The sequence below is a fragment of the Tupaia chinensis genome, unplaced genomic scaffold, assembly GCF_000334495.1.
Source record: "Tupaia chinensis unplaced genomic scaffold, TupChi_1.0 Scaffold138400_2, whole genome shotgun sequence".
Classification (NCBI taxonomy): Eukaryota; Metazoa; Chordata; class Mammalia; order Scandentia; family Tupaiidae; genus Tupaia; species Tupaia belangeri.
In genome coordinates, this window is record NW_006198298.1 from 187,920 (window position 1) to 193,303 (window position 5,384).

Sequence of the window (5,384 nt, forward strand, 5' to 3'; positions counted from 1 at the left end):
ACCAAATTTGGGGTCCCCAGATATATTTGGCATAGTTGGCAGGATTCCAAAGAGCATTCCATTGTAGTAACCACAGGGGAAATAGAGGAAAAAGGGGATATTGCTGGGGAAATACCAGGGTGAGCCTCCACCTCAGTGTACTATGAGGTAGCCAGTCTTTTAGACAGTTGGGGGCCACTGTATGAGTATAGGGGGAATGCCCCCCAAATGCCTATAGGACTGCTAGAGCTTCTTCTTCTTTTTTTTTTTAAAGAGATTTTTGCTATAGGGCGTGTGTGCTCACCAGACAGAGAGAAACAGAGAGACAGAAAGCGAGAAATCACCCCCCAGCGGGGATGGCCATGCCGCAATCCCTTCTCCTCCATTCTCCTTTTGGGATCTTGGGCACACATGCACATGCGCCCGGCGTGTGTTTTAAGCCACCGGGTCCGGGATGCAAACCATGTCGACTACGTGAGAGTCCAGCGACATAGCTATTATGCTAACTGCTGGTCCCAAGGACTGCTAGAGCTTCTAAGAGCAGTAGATGATAAGGGAAACTTTTGGAAAGAAAAGAAAGTTGAGGCTGTTGTTTTTGTGGTTAGCTGGCCACTCCTTTGTGCTCTGTGCTTAGCCACAGAACAAGGATTAACTGTCTGTACAGAAGCACATCACCTGAGGGAAGAGCACCAACTAGAGAGAGATGCACAAGTCACACAGGCTGAGATTGGAGACCTGCTTACTTGCCACCTAGAGCAAACCACTGAAGAATTACAGGAATTAGCCTGTTGCTTTGCAAAGGTAAAGGGCCCAAGGATGCTGCTAGCCCAAACATGTGTAGCAGTGGCATGACCATCATGGAATCTCCAAAGATGGAACCCCTCTGAGAACGTAAACTCCTTGGAGAAAGAGAGTTCCATTGAGGTAATACAGGATGATGAGGAAGGTACACAAGCTAGACCTGCAGTAGTGCAGAACCTAAAAATCCTGCAGTCATAACCTTTGTTAGCTGACCCCCAGAACTGCCACCACCCCAACTTTTGCTACACACCATTGCTCGGCAATATACATAGACTGACTTGCTCAGTCTTATGACAAAATTTAGTCAGAAGGGTTGTGAGAGGATGGCTGAGTGGCTTCTACATATGTGGAGTGCAGGTGCAGGCGGAATTCTCCTCTCTGGTGAGGAGATGAAAAAGATGTCTTCTATAACTCGTCATCCGAGGCAGTGCTGTCATGGTGCCTCGGTGGAAGATGAAAATGCCTCCTTATTAGCCTGGCTTACTGCAGCATGCCACTTGTCTGGCCCAGTGAGGGCAATCTGCCATCCTCAGTCCCCAAATGGAATACTATGGAGGAATTGCAGGAGTTTATCCAGGAATTGAGAATGCACAGTGCCATCCATACCAACCCTTTTGGGGACTGGATGATATGGACTTTACCACTGGTATGAAAGATAGGAAATTACAATCAGCCCCTACTTCCTATTATGGCACTCTTATCTCAGTCCTTCTCCCTATGGTGGGTGACTTTGTTCACTGTGGTACTCAAGCAATTACTGACCTCGGGGAGACTGAAATTACAAGACAAAAGAAGAGAATTCAAAAGATGGGAGGTAAAGTTAAAGAGTCAAAGAAACAAAAACCGGAGAATGAAGACATGGGACCTACTAAAGTCACCCACAAACAGATGTGAGCAGATCTAAAAAGGCCGGAGTAGAGCCCACAAAAATAGACAAACAGTCAAATGTGGTCTTAGTGGGGCTGTGACAATAGTTGCCAAAAGAAAAGAGATTCTAGTCTCTACCTGAAAAACAAAAACAAAAAACAAAAGCAAACCATAAAGTGCAAGTCCTAGAATGGACTCCAAAAAAGATTAGTAATGCCCCGCTCCTCTGACTTCAAGATTCCTTGTGTGGTTACTCCTCCTGCTGGGACAACGAGCATACAGTTTCCAGCGCTGCTTCTGCTGAGGAAACAGGTACACCTCATTGGACCTGGCCATAAGCATAGTGGGGGAGGTCAAGACCTGGGGTACATGTGAGTCTCCTCTGTGGGTCAGAAGCCACACATGGAGCTTGCCATATACACAAAATGTACAGAGAGTATTACCATTGGTTGATATAGGGGCTGAATATACCCTTATTTATGATAACCCTAGCAAATTTGAGGGACCTCTAACTGTAATTGATGACTATTGAGGAAATACAATTAAAGTAAGGATATTAGGTATTGGGCGACTCCCTCCTCCTTGTACAAAGTGTACATATCTCCCATAAAAGAATAAATACTAGATATTAATGTACCACAAGGGCCATGCTTACAAACTAGTGCTGGGGAGTTCTGTTTCAGGGTATGGGTTGTAAAGGCTATTATACAGAAGCATGCTAAACACCCTCCACTTGTCCTCCCCACCCCATGCCAGATAAGGGCAGTCAAATAGTATTGACTACCTAGCAGGCATAACGATATTGGAGAAACAATGCAAGAATTGGCCAAAGTTAGTATTACTCACCCTGCACACAGCCCTTACAACTCCCCTGTGTGGCCAGTAAAGAAACCAGATAGCACTTAGAGAATGATGGTAGATTACAGAGAATTAAACAAAGTGGCGCAACCCCTGCATGCTGCTGTTCCTAACATTGCTGACATTCCCAAGCAGTTGGGGTTACAGTTGGGTACTTATCATTTTGTTGTTGAGTTAGCTAATGCCTTTTTCAGTATTGACATTCATGCAGACTGTCAGGACTAATTTGCTTTTTCCTGGCAAGGGTGTCAATGGACTTTCACCACCCTTCCTCAGGGCTATTTCCGTAGTATGACCTTTTGCCATGACATAGTTGCCCAACACTTGGAAAAATGGAGTAAGCCAAATACAGTGTCTTTATTTCATTATATCAATAATATTATGTTGACCTCTGACTCTACCAGACCTGGAAAAAGTGCTCCTTGGCTTGTGGATCATTTACTAGCTCAGGAATGGGCTGCCAACCAAAATAAAGTACAAGGACCTGCCTTATCTGTCAAATTCTTGGGGATTGTTTGCATAGGTAAGACAAAGGCGATGTCTTTGGCTATAACTGATAAAATTCAAGCCCCCCCTCCCCCACTATTCCTAAGCACCTGCAGGAATTTCAGGTTTGTTAGGCTACTGGTGGGTATTTAGCTCTATTAGTCCAGCCTTTACATAAACTTACCAAAAAGGGGGCTCAGTGGAATTGGACAGGGGAGTGCCAATAGGCATTCAGTACAGCTAAAAACATCATAGATGCTGTGCAGGCATTGGGCATTTTAAATCAGTCACTCCCCTGTCAATTGAATGTTAATATCACCCAGGAGGGTATGCCTGGGGCTCTGACAGCAGCAAGGGAAAGCTTGACTTTCCATTGGCTTTTGGCCACAGACTTGGAAGGGAGCAAGACATGTTATAGCCCTTTTGTTATCAAGTTTTGATAGCTACTGAACCTGTAACTGAACAAGCCTCGGTCACAGTACCGACAGCCCTCTGCATCACAGGGTAGATACATGACCTGTCTCACAAGCTCAGCTGCCCAGACAGCCACTCACACCAAGTGGTGAGCTTATCTACAACAATGCAATAAGTTATCTTCTAGCCCCTTAAGCCACCAACCACAACAACTTTTAGGGCCTGTGACATTTATAAACACTGATGCTCTTCTAATTGAGTCTCCTGTTCTCGTTTGCTCTCCCATCAAGAAGGGGATGCCTCCAGTGACAGATGATGCTTGGTATATGGATGGCTCCTGCTGAGGGTCAACCCCACAGTGGATAGCTGTAGAATATCAGGCATCTACAGACACTATTTGGATGGAAGATGGTGAGGGACAAAGTAGACAATGGGCAGAGCTCAGAGCTACATGGATTATGATTCCTAAAGAAAAAGGGCCCTTAGTTATGTGCACAGACAACTGGGCTATCTTCAAAGGACTTACCTTGTGGATGCCACAGTGGCATCAACAACAATGGAACATTATGAGCAATTCTTTATGAGGGCAGGACATGTGGCAAGAAATTTATGAGATTAGGAAGACTAAGACCATCACTATTTATCATGTGACCACTTCCCCCTTCAGAGTCCTGGCAATGATGAAGCTGATATACTGGCATGTATTCAATGGCTAGAAGAAGCCCCTGCTGAAGATGGCACAGGGTGGCCCCAGTGAAAAATGAAACATGCTGGGCCAAAGACTTTTAGAAACAAAAGCCTAGAGAATTCCCCTAAAATACTCAGATTTTGTAACAGTTTGCAACAAATGCCCAGTAGGTTCTGAGTGCTGGCCCTGCTGGTTACTGACAGAACAGGAACACATCAAAAGGAGCAGGGAGGGACCAGCAGTTAGTGTAATGGTTATGTCGCTGAACTCTCATGTAGCTGACTGCGGTTCAAATCCCTGACCCGGTGGCTTAAGAAACTCACGCCGGACACATGTGTGTGTGTGCCCAAGATCCCAAGAGGAGAATGGAGAAGGGATTGCAGCGTGGCCATCCCCCCCTGGGGGGTGATTTCTCGCTTTCTGTCTCTCTGTCTCTCTGTCTCTCTCTGTCTTTCTGGCAAGTGCACGCGCCCTATAGCAAAAACCTCTTTAAAAAAAAAAAGGAACAGGAAGCCTCTGACTCAATGACAGATAGACAATGATTGGACCTCCCCCTGTTTGGAAGGGGCCCATTTTGCTTTGATTTGTGTGGATACCACCACAGACAGTCTACAAGCATTCCCAAGTTGGCGGGCCACTCAGTGTACTACCATTACATGGAGCTTCTGCAGCTATTTGCAGCTTATGGGACACCAGAAATCATTGAAAGTGATCAAGGAACACATTTCAGCAGACATCAGGTACAACAAAGGGCTAAACAAATGTATATAGACTGGCACTTTCACCTCCCTTATAACCCCACAGGAGCTAGCCTCATAGAATGCTACTGTAGGGAGCGGCCAGTAAGCTACCTTTAAAAGTAGATAAGGTCTTTGTGCTGATGCTGCAAGGCAAGTGAAAGCTCTTACAAAGACATGATCTGCATTTTGCACTGCAGGACAATGTAAATTAAAGGAAGCTGTGCGTCAGCCAGAGAAGGCCAGGGAAGACTTGTTTAGAACCATGGGATGCAAGATGCTCCACAAGTGCAGTCGACAACAGAAAATACCTGGCTTTACCTTCAGCTTCTTCCTCCCCCATTGTTGTATACAAGAATAAACCTGGAAACGGCTTAGTGCCAGGTTGATCTCCATCAGAGATGCCCAGACAGTCCGATCCCTGCTTTTCTCTACTTGCCTATTCTTTCTAAATCCACCACTGCTTCCACTTGGGAGTTCATGTCCCTTTGCTTCAGGTCGAGGCATGCTACAGTGGAATACTGAAGGAAGTTCTAAAGACAGATCAACACTCT